At 38.9% G+C, this 17,026-nt stretch overlaps 1 protein-coding gene across 6 annotated transcripts in view; it reads left to right on the forward strand.

Annotated features, from left to right (window-relative positions):
- Positions 1 to 17,026, forward strand: part of LOC134541744 (uncharacterized) — a 371,288-nt gene that overhangs the window by 305,595 nt on the left and 48,667 nt on the right. Inside the window, exon 1 of one of the 6 annotated variants that reach the window (XM_063385399.1) lies at positions 11,193 to 11,357. The exons of the other annotated variants lie outside the window; for them this stretch is intronic. The gene's annotated coding sequence lies outside the window, so the exon portion shown is untranslated. Of the gene's footprint in view, positions 1 to 11,192; positions 11,358 to 17,026 lie in introns of those variants that run through there. 6 annotated transcript variants of the gene reach the window in all.

Genomic DNA, 17,026 nt, shown 5'->3' on the forward strand with positions numbered 1-17,026 from the left:
AAATAATGTATTTATATGAGGAATATCCCAAACTCAGTTGCCAACCATATCACTTGTAAAACTGCAAGATAGAGCTTTTAAAATTACAAATAGTACGAAGCTCTGCCTGTTAATTTTGCAAGTGAAACTCATTTGCCAGGGACTTTACTTGTATAAGTACAGCAAATTTTGTACAGTGTTGAGTGGGCCAATGAGAACGCAGCTGTAACAACACATGCCCACGTCTTGTGAAAAAATAAACCAAAGCTAAGAGTGTTTTGTACCTCTATCTTAACCCAAAACATTTTTGGGATGAATAATCTGTAACGATAGGATTACCGCTCTGGAGGCACAGTGATTTGATTCACATAACAAGGCAAAAATACTGCATGCCAGAAGGCCAATGACTTGGTCGTAAGGTGGAAGAGTTACCTAATGGACGTGTCGATATCATCCTTACCGCCCCATTTTTCCTGAGGCCTAAACGAGTGAAATAGCCAAAGGTAGGCGGGGACTTTCATGTTTATTTTCGTCTCCGATGGAAATACAAACATCTCATTACAAGTTGATCGAAAACAGGGCTCTCACAATTTTTGTTTAAACACGAACCAAATTTAACAACGCAGGAGCGGAATAGCAGCTACTACCGCGAAATCCAATCTCACGCTCCGCAATAATTGGAGACAGGAAAAATTTGCGGATTCATTTCGCGTTATGCTAGAATCCAAACACATGTACCTTCGTATTGCTTCTGTGATTGGCTCACAGTTTGTGGGAAGTACTTTGATCTTGAATCGTAAGCATCCCAGTCGACAGGTCTCACGAGTCAGTAGCCAATGAGCATGTGGTATTTGTCCGAGTGTGAAGGAGTTCGTGGAGTCTATCCAAGAAGTAATTGAAAATGCGAATCATCCCAGTCCCTAACAACAATTCCTAAACTGGAGCGATAAGGCGGAATAAAATTTTGCCAATCAGTTTAATGACTGGACAAATACTTTTACTCAGTGACCTGTGGACTAGACTTCATAGTAATCTACGTGTTCGGACAAATGTTACCTGTCATTGGACTGCTCATTGAGTGATATATAGGACCATGTATTTTTAAAAATATATATATATATCTAAACGCTCATTAGACTGCAATAACGCAAGCTCGGGCTGTTTGTTCCTTGGGATTGGCGGCCGTCTGCCATTCAGGACGCGTTTGCTTCCGCACTGGATGGGTGTGATTCGTGAACAAATTATTAATATGTACCTTGAATGTTAACTCAAATCACGAAATGCAGCTGGTCACGAAATCGTTACGCGAAAAATACACGCCCTTTGTGATACCTTGAGCTACAATTATTTCGCGGATTCAGTGGGTTGCAAATTATACCTTAAATACATATAGTTACATTTGCTTCACGTTGGTGGTTGGACTGCAGTGTCCTTGACACGCCCTTGACGTCCGCGAGCCAGTAGTAAACAAGCGGGAGAAGGGCACAGAAAAATACATTTCCTGTAATTTACCAAAATACTAGCAGAACTTGGCAGACGTTGTGCTGCCAAAGTTTATTTATTTACCTGTATATATATAATATTTGTATGCAATCGAGAATCTATTAAGCGTTTTAGAAAAATTAATTGGAGAAATGAAAGATTACTCATATTGATTAGAGTTTATTAGTCCTCCAAGCTCTGCCAAATAACATGTACTCCAGTGACAAAGGTTATTCAGTGCACAGAACCTTTGCAATCCAACATTTCATTAAATAATAATGTGAGTTTTGTAGGTCTGTAGTTATTAGTATAGGACACACAACTGTCTGGCGTTGGTTTCTACTGTGGTTATGAGTAAAGCCAAGCATTTTTCGCCAAAATATTTCCAGACCAGCTGTGTGTTAAAAGTTTGCATCATTATCTGTTTTTCGTGGTTTGGCTGGGCTTACTTCAGGCACATGTCAACCGTCGGCACACCAGTCATAGCCACCCAGTGCAGGTGCACCTGCGTCATGAATGGCCCGGGCAAATTCAAGGAAACGATCACTACCGCAGACATATCTTATTGGTTATTGATAGGGGCAGGCATTTTTCGCGAAAATATCTGTATACTTATTAGACTGCAACAAGGTACACCCGCATCTGTGGTTTCTTCCTTGTGATTGGCGGCCTTATTTGGCCGAGCCACTCAGGACGCGTTTAATTCCGCACTGAATCACTGTGATTGGTGTTATTACAATCGATATGTACCTGGGAGAAACTCACCCAATCACGAAATTCAGACGATGCTAGAGTGTTTTAACTTTCATCTAGTCTCGAAATCTTTTCGCGAAATCTGCATGCCCCTAGTTATTGCAGTCTAAAGCCCGATCAGATTTTGTCGCGAAAATCAATGGCTGGGAAACGGAAAAATTCGCATTTTCAATTACCTCTACGTTAGACTCCACAGTCATAGGTCTATGTATAATCGGGCAAATGTCACCTGTCTGAATTAGATTATAAAAGCTTAGGAAGTTACGATTTATGCCTTGTCAGCCAACAAATTGAACAAATAACTTACGGCTGTAATCAAACCAAACATTTTTAAAATCAATGCTGTCAGAGACAAATCCACTTTAGTGCCGGCGTGCCTAATGAGAGACTTGCAATGCTTATTTACTAAACTCAACATAACCAATAAAACGTGGCTAATAGAAAATTTCCCGGGCTACTGAAGGCTAAACTTTCTTTTATAAGCGGTACAGTCTGTGTCTTGTAACGTGTCTCAAATTGGACAATTCTGAAAAGTAGAACAAAAGGTTTACATATTCTTCTAACAATGTTGTTATGTCAAAAACTTCCATGTAGTTGGCAGTGTTCGTAAACAACATCACGTGATGCTTTGCAAGTGACCGCTGGTACTATTTTCGAGAACTGTCAAAATTGAGATTTGTTGCGTGATAATTGACCGTTGTATCACTACCAAATAGTGTTCGCAGTAATACTGGGTTTGGATTCTTACCCGGCCATTTATGCTTTGTGTTGTCCCAGTACCGCCAATAGTTAAACTTATGCAGCTCATGCTGATCGCCACGCCGTGCACTCAGCATGACAGATGTTGTTGTGATGTACCGCCACATTCATGTATGCAAAAATAACCATATCCATGTGTTGTATAAGGTTACGATATCTTTTTTTTTTACGTGACGTCTAATAAATCGATGAACGACGGCTGCACGCACGCAAAAGGATGACTCATTGTCCCGTTACGCACATTGTCCCGTTACGCTCATTGTACGCTTGCGCCGCATCTATCTCTCTTCCACTCGATTGGAACAACCATCGATTCGACTTTTTTGAGGCACATTAAACTTGAAACACTCCCATTCGTTTCCCACTTTTCCTATCATCGTCCTATCCTTAACAGAATAACACAGATTGGAAGAAGTTAAATATCAAACATGTATAAAAGTTAGAGTTAAAATAATCTGTTCGTTAAAGTATTAAACAAAATTGATTTAATGAGTGCAAATAAAAGTATATTTATCAATTAAATTGTGGATTTCAATTCACTCCTTCTTTGTATCCATACAAAATAGTGATAATTCAATAAAAATGATTCAATTTTATTCATAAAAGTATGCAACCATTTCATCAGTGTTTTGTTATGACGTTGTCACGTTAAACTATCGTCCGTAAACCGACTTTACAGACAACCAATTTTTTTTTGTACGGTATAACAAACTATTTCTTGGCAACTGATTTCCAAGGGAATATTTTGTAAAAGTGCGACAAAAAAATGTCTGCGAGGCCACTACACAAGACGCAACTTCACGCGTAGAAGGGAAACGCACATGCTAAGTTTAGTTGAGAAAGTTTGTAGAAGGGGGGAGGGGGTGATGGCGGACTCGCATAAATAAAGCACGCGATGCGAAGGAGAGAAGGAGAAGGAAGAGTCCCCCCCCCCTCCCGGACGCTTCACGCAGCGGGAAAGGTCACGTGGGGAAGCCAATGAGAGCGCGGCCTTCGTCGCGGGAAATCTTCTGGGGAGCGCTTCAGGGCCTCGCGCCGCGCGTGTGTGCGTGTTTGCGTGTGTGTGTGTGTGACCCCGACGTCCTCTACAGTGCCTTTATTAGCCCGGCCAATGGGAGCGATGGCCTCGTCCGCGCATGCGCTCAGGGCCCCGTCCTCCACGCTCGCGCCCGCACTTCGGAGGCGACTCCCCTGCGCCGTTTAAACTAGACACCCATGACGCCATGAGGCCACGAAGACATGCCGCTCACACATAACTAGGGCCATGCATATTTCGCGAAAATATTCCGAGACCAGCTGAAAGTTAAAACACTGTAGCATTGTCTGTGTTTAGTGATTGGGTGAGTTTCTTTCAGGTGCATGTCTGCTGTTAGAACACCAATTACAGTGATTCAGTTCGGAAGTAAATGCGTCCTGAGTGGCTCGGTCAAATAAGGCAACGACTTCTCTCGCAGACGACCGCCAATCACAAGGAAGAAACACCTGATTGGATAGGGTAGGTGACCCAAATATGAGACCCGGCCTTAATATGAGATCCTTGGTTATCTTGACAAGTAAGAGCTGCTACCTATCAGCTGCTCTTGGAACTACCAGCAGCCTCCATTTCCCGACCACGGATAGAGTGAGACTTTTATCTGACGCGCGAGATCCAGAATAACAGTTTATACGATATTCTTCATTTTGAGTTTTCGTGAGTGGCATCTTGCAGCTTTATTATCAACATAGAGGTACGTTTATATTAATTATCCATTCGTACTCTCTTATGAGCAGTGAAGTAAGCTTCCATGTGCATAAATAAGGAACTATGGCAGTTTAAAATTTCAGCCTTGTTGTTGTGTTTTGTAGCGGCCATTATAAGGTGCTTAATATGAGACCACTTACATGTCCTAATTTGAGATAGGGTCTCATATTAGGAGTAAGGGTCTCATATTAGGTGATTTAGATTTAAAATAATACTGTCGCTGTAAGACCAGTAACTAATAAGTTTAATTTTATATAAAATATCTTAACACTTTGTAATAGAACATAGTTAGATATGTAGGCCCTGCTGAGAAGGCCAGGGAAAGCCACGTTTCGATCATCTGCTTACCTCCACACTCATCTCATAAGATGCAGCCGTTGGACGTAGGTTTTATGTTCCCTCTCAAGACATATATTATGCTCAAGAAGTAGAAGACCGGCTGCGCCAAAACCCAAATCATATTGTTACAAACTTAAAGTGGCTAAACTTTTCAGTGCTGCATACCAAAGAGCAGCAACAATAGAAATATCTGTTAATTCTTTTAATAAAACAGGCCTGTTTACATTTAACCGAAACATATTTCGTATTTATGAATTTGATGCTTTCTCTGAATCATTAAATATGGCCAAGAAACTAAAGAAGAAAATGGAGCTCAAGAGATTTCAGATACAGACATTTGTAGAGAATTCAGATACAGCCATTTGTAGAGAAGACCAGAAACACCCAAGAGAAACTTCGATGCAGACAGATCAGCCATGTTGCAGCAGTGCAGTTAGGCCCTTTATCAGACCTGTGGATATTTCACCACTACCAAATTTTCCTTCAAAAGAAACATCCAGTAGATGTGGCAGTGCTAATGTTATCACATCATCGCCATACAAAACAAGCTTGGATGAAAATGTCGCAAGAAATAAAAAGGCTAAAGCTCGTAAGAAATTGGTTCTTGGAAAACAGAAAGGAAACGAAGCTAGACCTATACAAACCAGATCTCGCAACACGGACAAATTACGGATAACCCTCAAATCATTCATCGCTGTAGATTCTGAGGACTGCAGTGACGAAAATATTTCGCTACATGACAGTTCAAATGAAAGTGATGGATTTGAAAGTGATGATGATGCAGAGTGTTTGTTATGTTGCTGCCTTTTCTCAGAGGACAAACATGGCGAGAAATGGCGGTAGTGCCTCAAGTGCTATGGGTGGGCTCGAAGATTGCGGAGCTGATCCATGTTTTGGCTGTCCTATGTGTAACAAACAAAAGTGTAAAAAGTGACTAAATGATATCAAATATGGAATTTGAAACATAATGTAGGGTATGTCTCATATTAGGAACACGTTTTTGTTTTCATAAAATTTCGCATTTTTTAAATTTCTTAGTTTAATTACTTTCTGTTTTGATACAAGTGCTCAATCCTGTTTTGAAGTAAAAGTGCATTTCATAATATATCATCTAAGATAAATAAATCTACCAATAGTGGTTTTAATAACAAAATATTAATATTTTTAAAAAGGGGTCTCATATTCGGTACACTTGCCCTATACATTGTTGCAGTCTAATAGGTATGTAGTTTTTTTCCGCGAAAAATGCCTGCCCCTACACATAACTAGAGACACGAAAAATTCGCGAAAAGATCTGAACACTTATTAGACTGCAACAAGGTATACCCGCACCTGCGGTGTCTTCCTTGTGATTGGCGGCCTTCTGCGAGAGAAGTCGTTGCCTTATTTGACCGAGCCACTCAGGACGCGTTTAGTTTCGCACTGAATCACTGTGATTGGTGTTGTTACAATCGATATGTACCTGGGAGAAACTCTCCCTATCACGAAACAGGCGATTCTACAGTGTTTTAAATTCCATCTAGTCCCGAAATCTTTTCGCGAAATCTGCGTGCCCCTACACATAACTATGCCCATCCTGAACAACCCCCCCCCCCCCGGCCACTCAACACGGAAAATATTCGCGGATTCATTTCGTGGTGGAATAAAATTCAAATGTGTATACTCTCTAAACTACTTACGCTCTTGGCACACAGTTGGTAGGTAATAAATAATCTTGGCCAGTAAGAATCCCTTAACATTGCCGAATCACATGCTCTCAAGCGGAAACATCCCGCCAGTATGCAGCCAATATACAGGTTATGGTTATTTTTGCTTAATACAAAGTATGTAGTTATAATGAAAATTTGGGCATAATGTAATACTTTGACGATTTTTTTTAAACTTTGAAAAATATAATCGTATATTAAACAATATGACATTATTTGGTTTTATTATGCTTATTAATGTGCGCAGTTAATACTGGAAAGCTATTCAGGGACCGGTTTACAAATAACTTTGACTGTTTGAAGTACTGGAACAACACAAGGCTTTACTGTCCGGGTAAGAATCAGAATCCAGTATTACTGCGAACACTATGTTTTAAGAGATACGATTGTCAATTATCATGCAACATATCTCAAATTGGAGAGTTCTCGAAATTAGTGAGAGCGTTCACTTGCAAAGCATCATGTGATGTTGTTTACGAACATTGCCAACTACATGGCAGTTGTTGACATAACGACAGTGGTAGAATACGTAAACTGTTTGTTATAATTTTGAGAACTGTCAAATTTGAGACACGTTACAAGACAATGACTGTACAGCGTATCAAAAAAAGTGTAGCCTTCAATAGCCCGGGAATATTTCCATTAGCCACTTCCAGACTGGTTATGTGTAATTACGTAAATAAGTCTTGCAAGTCTCTTATTCATTAGGCACGCTGGCATTAAAATGGATTTGTCTCTGACAGCTTTGATTTTAAAATAGTTTGGTTTAATTTCAGCCATGTGTTACTTGTTCAGTTTGTTGGCTGACAAGGCATAAATCATAACTAGGGGCCTGCATATTTCGCGAAAAGATTTCGAGGCTAGATGAAAGTTAAAACACTATATCATAGTCTGTATTTCGTGATTGGGTGAGTTTCTCCCAGGTTCTTATCGATTGTAACAACACCAATCACAGTGATTCAGTGCGGTAGCAAACGCGTCCTGAGTGGCTCTGTCAAATAAGGCAACGATTTCTCTCGTAGAAGGCCGCCAATCACAAGGAAGAAACCACAGGTGCGGGCATACCTTGTTGCAGTCTAATATGCGATCAGATCTTTTCGCGAAAAATGCCTGCCCATAATCATAACTCCTTAAGCTTGTATGACCTATTTCAGACGGACATTCATAAAAAGACCCCAGTCGAGCCAACCAGAATGGAAGAGGCCACCGATTGGACAGAAGTCCCGATTAATCACAGAGGCCCAGCTCTGATTGGCCCTCCACTGCGACCAATCAGGAAAAATTCCCCTCTCAGGCGAGAGTATTTAAAGGCAGGATAATTTCCAAGATACTCAGTAGGTAACTGCTAGACTGAAGTTGGTAATTGAAAAGTTGACCTAAGCATCGGCAAAATCACAAGAATTCAATGATACTTCATTAAACTAATGGTGTTTTCTATAAATAGATTATGCTCTGAACACATCTTTACCATGGTATTTTCGTTGGAAAACAATTATCTTTAGACAGATCTTAATTATATATATGTAGGACCATGCAGATTTCGCGAAAAGATCTTGAGACCAGATGAAAGTTAAAACACTGTAACATCGTCTGTGTTTCGTGATTGGGTGAGTTTCTTCCAGGAACATGTCGATTGTAACAACACCAATCACAGTAATTCAGTGCGGAAGCAAACGCGTCTTGAATGGCTCGGCCAAATAAGCAACGACTTATCTCGCAGACGGGCGCCAATCACAAGGAAGAAACCGCTGGTGCGTGTATACCTTGTTGCAGTCTAATAGGTGTGCAGATCTTTTCGCGAAAAATACCTGCCCCTATATATGTAACTTACCTTAATTATTTTCCTTTATTTTTCATCCGAGCAATTATACACTGCACAATTTTATCATCTCGTTATTTAAAAATAAGTCTTATTGGAAAACTCATGCAGAACTAAAGATTAAGACAGATAGACTAGTATTAGCACTAGTGTAAAGCCAGGCAACGACGGGCCATTTCTTCTTCCGAATCTAGGGATCATTATTAGAGACCTGTAAAATTCGCGGATGCATTTGCGCGATAGGATAGATTACAAATACTTTTGACATTATTTTGCTTCAGTGATTGGGCCACAGTTTATCTGAAGGACTCTGGGCCAATGAGAAATCTTTAACAGAAGAATTAGCGAATCACGATCATTCCAGTCAACAGGTGTTACGAGTCGGTAACCAATCAGCAGACGTAATTTGCACGAGTGCGTAGAAGATCGTGGAGTCCATCCTTTAGGGATTTGAAATCGCGAATTTTACAGGTCTCTAGTCATTATATTTACTCAATACCTTATTATTAGGGACCGGAAAAATTCGCGGGTTCAATGACCTGCAGGATGAACTTTATAGTTCTACCTACACTCGGTCAAATGCCACCCACTCATTGACTCATTGGCTGGTCTCTTGTGAGACGTCCCAACGTAGCAGCCTGTGATTCGATAAAGCTTTGGTCGGGCGTTTCTCATTGGCCCAGAGTCATCCAGGTGAGTTGTGAGCCAGTAGCAGAGGCAGCATTTGTATTTGAGCCTATCGCGAAATGATTCCGTGAAATTTCCGGGTCTCTACCTATGATAATTCATGTATAATCATTTCCTAAAAACGTGAATAATTTAATATTACTTTATGTAAAAAATAGAGGATAGGCCTACTTAGTATGAAATAATCATTCCAGTGAACTGAGCTATGTATTTAATATTATTATAGCAATACGATAAGTAGAGTCCCGGAAATTTCGCGGATTCCTCTGGCCTCAGGATAGAATTCAAAGTTATAGGTGTGCTCGACCCATGTTTACTTTCCCATTGTTTGATTTCTTAGCGAGAACATTTTCATCCTTGTTATTTGGCACTACCTGATTCGCTTACTTCTCTCCTAGCTGAACATCGTTGGCTCACGGTCGTAGAGGGGCGTGTCCAGATAACTGCGGTCCAATGATGAACACAGTGCGACAGTGTGGAGGTTTGCATTCTAGCTTGCGACTAAATGAATCCGCGAAAAATCCGTGGCTCTAACTATAAGTATATATATATGCTTAAAAGCACAACTTGTATAATCCAGTAATTTGTACTTTAAAAAAAAAGTATTGACCAGAACGTTGGATTACATGCAAACATAATTTAAAGTATTTTTTTGTCCATTAATGCGTATATATGTACATTAAAAAAATTTGTAAACAAGGAAAATAAAAATTTTAATGGTCAGCACGGGGCCCCGGGCAATTTGATATTGGCGCGGCCGGATATTTTTCCTTGCCGGCAGAGGGGCGGTAAAAGGATTCTAGGAACCTCTCCCGGAAAATTTTAAACAAAAATTTTAAGACAACCTTGAACTAATATTTCATCAATGTTTATATCAACGTTCTTTAGAAATTGCATAATCTTTTCAGATAAATTATTCTTGGGATTAGTTTTACAAATACTAAAAATCACATTCATGTATAATCGTTAGAGACCCGGAAATTTCGCAGATTCATTTAGTCGCAAGCTAGAATGCAAACCTTCACACTCTCGCACTGTGTTCATGATTGGATCGCAGTTGTTTGGACACGCCCGTCTACGACCGTGACCCAATGATACCCAGCTAGGAGAGAAGTAAGCGAATCAGGTAGTGCCAAATAACAAGGATAAAAATGTTCTCGCTAAGAAATCAACCAATGGGAATTGAACATGGGTCGAGCACACCTGTAACTTTGAATTCTATCCTGAGGCCAGAAGAATCCGCGAAATTTCCGGGTCTCTACTCATAGGTAATAAAAATAAAACTTTATAATAGTACAACTATCAATTAATACTTTTGAATGAAGTTTAACAAGGAAAGGCAGTGTTTTAATAAAATTCATTGTAAAAAAATCAGGTCCAAGTCAGGGTTTAGTATTTTCTCTTTTTTTTTTGTTTTTATCGGAGACATTTCTTTATTTAGTAATCTTTCGCTCTGCAAATCGAATGATTCAATAGTCGACGTAGCTGCTCCGGTAGCGAATTCTAGAGGCAGGTGCGGAAACTAAGTGTGATTCGCGTTCATGATTTCATATTAGATTTTATTTTCTCATACAATGGTGATCACACCGGAACTTCATCAAAGCATTTGTCGAAATTTTTTGTTCCGGGTGGGATTTAAAAGAATTGCTTTAAAGGGTTTATTTTTCAAAGACTCCCTGGGGAGGCTATGGTTCCCCTCCAGAATTGTCGAATTTTCGCCACTGATCGAATGTCCCGTGCGTCGCTGACCGCGCGCTGCGTTTTGGCCGACGCGACGGTCAAGAGGGACGGTAGACCAACAGGCAGACTTCCGCGCAGTCTCTTTCGCGCAGCGAGGGGAAACGGAGAGAGGAGAGAGAAGCTTTTTTACTTCGGTCTCTCTTTCTCCTCCTCCCCACCACTCCGCCTCCCTCCTGCGATAACAGGCGCGCCCGAGATAAGAACAGTGCGCGCCGCTCCCCGCCGAAGGAAGGTCGTGCGATGCGCGCGTTCCGGCCACCACGTGAGTTGTGACGCGAGTGAAGGGGAAGACAAAAGTGCACACGGATTACATTAACCCAACTGCATTCGGCTGTTTGGGACGGATCTGCAGGTAAGGGAAGACCAACGAACCACTTTCCTTGCGTTCCCCATTTTTTTTTGTTTTGTTTTGTTTACGTCGCCTGCCTCTTCAAAGCTGTGATAACTTGGCACGTGACGTCACTGCCGATTTAAACAGAGATGCCTTGCAGTAGTGCCAACTTCGAGACGATTTTTTTGTTGTTGTTTCCTGTTTGGTAAGACGAAAATAGTGCGGCGATAACGACGATATCTGCGTGTAGACAATACGCTTGATTTATTATCATCAGATAATTCGGCGCGAAAGCTTCTTTCAGTTTTTTTTATATGCTGTATTTGAAGTGATTGTGCTTTAACACATAGTTTTGCGGTTGTAGTGCGTGGAATAAGTAAAATGTGGATTTAATATTTGGGATTTTTTTTTGTTGAGATCCTTCAATAATCCGTGCTTCGCAGTTATGGCCAGAAAAAATAATTTAACAATGGCAGTCAACGAGTATTGGGAATTTATTGTGTTATCCCTTCGCAACGTTTCTGAAATAATACGTGTTCACTGTGAAGTACCATACGAAATTGTAATTCTGTACTGACATGAACATGTAGAATATTGTACGACGTTTTTTTTCACACCACCGAATTATTTATTTTTAAACACCTAGCACGGAAATGCAAAGAAGCTGTCCTGGGCGGTTGTGTGCAAAACATCCCTTTTACTGCGTGGCTTACAAATGCTAGTTGTGTTGTGTCGTGATGAAGACTCATGAATCAACGTTTATGGTTTAAAAAAATTTGTTTATTCTTCTTGAGAAAATCGTGACCCATTCCTTTTTGGTGTATCGCAACGTTTCTGAAATAGCAAGTGTTCACTGTGAATTACCATACAATAGTTCAGTTCTGTACTGACAAGCTAACAATGCTGGATAACAACACATTTTTCACAGAAAACGTTTTTTAGTGAATAATATGCTGCAGAAAGGTAATGTTATATTAATCAAAAACAGTAGTCCCTTCACCCTTCCCCCCTCTCTAACTTTGAGTTTCCCCCACACTGGTTAAATGCTTTCCTATTTACAATTCGTGGAATTTTCGATAGTGAAGTTTTGGGACAGGCTTGTCACAATCTAGTCTTTGCACCAGCAAATCGTAGTAGTCGACTTTCGTTTGTATCGTATGGTATATGTTGCTTAGGCCCGTTCTACAATGGCACGGATCTTTAGGGACATTTAACCATCGCGTCTGCTGCTTCCACCATGAATACAAACGTAAAAAAAAATGGCAACCGATGAGACAGCATTTCAAGGTTACGAAATATTAATTTAACTAAAAAAAAATATGCTTCGAGATGATAGCACGTGTATAATTTGCATATATAATAAACATGAAGTAATAATAGAACACTAGATATTCTTGTACTTGAAACATTTATTGTTAACGTATCTAGAACATAAACAAACATGGCTACCACCGCAAACAAATACTCGTCTTCTATTGGTCGCACGGAGCAACGTAAACGGAAGCGCTCAGCATTGCCGTATGCGTGCTATTGTTGAAACTCTGTTCCGTGGGATCCGTCTCTCTTTACGTGATCTGTCTCCGTTTCCACGCCACTGTAGAACTGGCCTTAACCGTACACATGTCGAGTTCTTTATTTGTGGCAACGATCACTCACTGGTCTCGCCTCTGCCGCTCCATTGTTACGCGATCGCTGTGGTTTGAAGTGTAGGACTGAATAAATCGTAGCATTATGTCGTACTATACCGAGATCCTTCTTATGGGCATGGCTCTGAAGTTGATTTATTATTTCTCATTAAAAAATGTCAAAATAGCTGATCAAAACAATGACACGTGGTTTTGTTTACGATTCGCTTGATTAAATTTATTGATTGTGATGTGTTCTTTGAATGATTCTTGCAATGAGAAAGATTGATTCAAAATGTGTTTTATTTTGACACACATAATTGCTGGTTACACTTGTCATAAAATAAACCTCAATAACGGACAAAATTGACGCCTAATCAGAAACACAAGAAAACAAGCCACATTCAGCATACTGTGTTCGTGTGTGCTGTGGTCGTTGCGGTGTCCAGATTACCTGTTCAGTATCATTGTTAGGTTCGTCTGTTGCTGTGTTGGCCAAGGTTGGTTTCTTTGTCTTTATTTACTGATATTGTTCCCGTTGTCTCGTCGTTGTCAGCCCACCTATTCGTCTGCGCTGAAACATTTTCCCTGACTTTGAAAAAAGGTTACACTAAAAAATTAATCATATACCTATCTGTGCTTTTAAATCATATACTTAAGTTATTGATATTGAATACTGGTCCATATAATAAAAAAAAAAATATTTTCTGTGAATATTGGTTATAGGAATTATGTTTATAAACTTTTTCAAGTATATTTATACAAGTAAGGTTATGTTCCCGTATGTATAATTTATGTGTATTATTAATTATTACATTATTATTAAAAATAATTTAAATTATTTTTTTAGAATAAAGATTAAGCATAAATTATATTTTAACTATAAAATAAAAATTATTTATATTATTTTACTAAATTTAATAATTAATTTTATACACGTGTTGTATTGATACTGAATTCTGAGTTTTTAATTTTTTCTTAATTTGAATTGAATTTATACTTTACCAATCGTGTTTATATCACTCTAGCCCTTTTATTATATTTCTATTAATTATTTGCGTACAAAATTAAAGTTAGTATTTATTACACCAAGTAAGTAACACTTCTAACGCGCGTACATAAGTACACGCACCTTTTTTCTTTAAAGAAACAGATTTCTTCTCTATAGTTCTACGCACTGACCGTTACTGTTATTTGCCTGGATTGAGGAATACTAGGTTTGAATGACTCACTAGTCACATTTATATAAGCCACATAGTCAAATGTCAGCTGTTTAAAGATCACATGAAAGGCATATTCTTTTTTTGAAAAAGAATATATAACATTTAACTTTGAACCGCGTTTCTTGCCTGAGCCTCGAACCCAGTGGTTTCACATTCACTGTACTTTTATTTCGCTAGTGTCCGGAGTTCCTGTACTTGTTTTGTGATAAAACTATTTGTTCACCCATCTCGACCTTCGATCGTCCTTGTATACCTTGTTACCTTGACACAATTACGAAGTTTGATAACATTCCGGATAAAATGCGTCTGTCAGGTGGTGCTCTGGTATTCCCGTCTTTCCTGTACACCAGTTTTACTTAACAAGTAAAACGCAGTCGTTAAAATGCCGGTCGTTATTAGGTGCCTTTAACAGCGCTGTGTATTAAAAAAAAACATTTCTGTAATTAATTTAGATGGCATACCTACTCAAATAAGTATAATACAGGCGTGGAACATTTAACAAATTTTAACGATTTTTTCCATACTGATTTGTATTAAAATATAGTAACTGATCGAGGTACCTACAGTACATGCAATGCAATTAAGTCCACGATATACGACTGGATTGAGTTTTCTAGACTTTCCGCTTTCAAAATATTGCAGCGTGGGCGAAATTAAAAGAATAAAAGAAAAGAAAAACTGTTCCAGCTGAAGTGAACATTTCGGTATTCACTTCTGACAGCCAGTCCTGACAGCGACTGCATAAAGTCTAAGTTAAAAATAGCCTATGGCAGACTTGTCCCAATTGAAGACAGATTTGGACTGGTGTTTGAATTTTTTAATGTATTTTTTTTTTACTGACAGAAAACACTTTGCGAGAATTGAAAGAAGTATCTATAGTATCTAGAATGCACTATAGTGGGCCAAATATCGTGTGGTCTTTTCAGTATCACTAACATCCCTCTCCCCTTTATCGTAATTATTTTTTCATTCTGACTTTTGATACAACGCAGATACGCAGTTTAAGGGCCCCGCCTATCTGGACACACATACGGGTGCAGAGCGTCAGAAGAAATTTTACGAGATATCCGAGTTTTGTCTCAAAAAAAAAAAGAGGATGAGTAGTACTGTTTCCGTATTTCGTTTATAAACTGAATTTTTAGAACTGTGAGAATGGCTAAAACGTGCATTTTGAGGATAATGTTTTTTGGGCACGAAACATCTTGTAGATGTTATTGATAGCACTCAAGGGCACTTGCATTAGACCTTTATCTTAATTTCTCCGCCACGTGATGGTACGGTTAAAAAACATTCAAAAGGCTATTTAAACCCATTTCTGGCGTGTCAACAGAATAACAACCTGCCAGCGGCATAAAAATATTATTATACTACACAGAAAAAAAATTATATACTTCCTTTGGAAACCAGTCAATAAATAGTTTGTTATACTACAAGAAAGATATTGTAACTTTGTACCTACAACACATGCATTAGTTTATTTTTACATTTATGAATTACGTTTTTCGAGATAAATACTGAGCATTTCGTATGAAAATGGTTGCATAATTGTATATTTTTAATGATATTTTTTTTCAAGCATCATTTTTTTAAACAACGGAAAACATAATCGAATAATTACTAATTGGGCTTTTTTTGTTTTATTATGCTTATTAATGTGCGCAGTTAATACTGGAAAGCTACTGAAGGAACGGTTTACAAATAACTTTTAACTATTGGAGGTACTGGGACAGCCGGGTAAGAATCAGAACCCAGTATTACTGCGAACTCTATTCTGTATATTGATGCAGTTTTTTTTCCATTTAAATGTACAAATTTACAAATATCTGTAATTTTTACATGATTATTTATGTTTCATTTACAAAATACAATTATACAGTATTCACTCCAATTTTATAAAATTATAATTTCTAGTTGTCATAAGAAAAAAGGGGTGGAGTTCCCCCCATCGCCACACTCATAGAATTACCACTCGGGCTGTTTCATGTTTCGGCCAGTTACCATGGATACCGCGCATCCCACAAGTAGCACCGTGAAGCTGTGTGAGTCGCAGTGTGGCCTTACACTGTCATTACCTTCACGTGCTCTCTTCGACCCTTGTCACCCAGCCATGTGGACGCCTGGGAAATACTTCCTCCGTGCAGTTTAAAACGGTGTCCATTTAATACTTTATGTGTGAAATTTACGTTGTGCAATACACCTTCCATACATTTTAACCTTCATCGTAAACAAATTACAAGAAATAAAGTCAAATTGGTCAGTTTTCAAAAGTAGTACCTACCAATAGGGACCGGAAAAATTCGCGGATTCAATGACCTCTAGGATAGCCTATATTATCCTCTGCATTTCTCAAGTAAACACGCGTGTTTATTGGGTACTAAATTGTGAGGCGAATTTTTCCTGTCGCTACCTACCAATGATCTATATATCCTAATGCCAAAGTTTTCTGTTTATGTATAGTGTTTGTAAACAACTTCATGTGATTTTTAGTCTGTGGTAATATATAATAATTTTAAACATTTGTGGTGGTTTCCAATCCCACATGAGCAGTATTTTTGTTGGGTAGGAAGTTTAAAATACTTTCATCCTTTTACTGATCACTGAGAAACAGCGCGTGTATTGTTCGTTTCACGGGATTTTTCCTTTGTTTAAAGTTTCTCGTCCAGGAAAGACAGGCAGGGGAACCATTGCTGCGACTGCAGTTCGCTTGATCTGAGAACATCTAAACTCCTTTGTTGTGTTTGTTTTCTTTCACTAAACAAAGGGCTAAAAAATAAAAATATATGTCCTGTTTTGTTTTTGCAACTGTCGCGTGTCCAACATTGCTTCGGGCTAAACCCCCCCC

Source organism: Bacillus rossius (assembly GCF_032445375.1).
Source record: "Bacillus rossius redtenbacheri isolate Brsri chromosome 4 unlocalized genomic scaffold, Brsri_v3 Brsri_v3_scf4_1, whole genome shotgun sequence".
NCBI lineage: Eukaryota > Metazoa > Arthropoda > Insecta > Phasmatodea > Bacillidae > Bacillus > Bacillus rossius.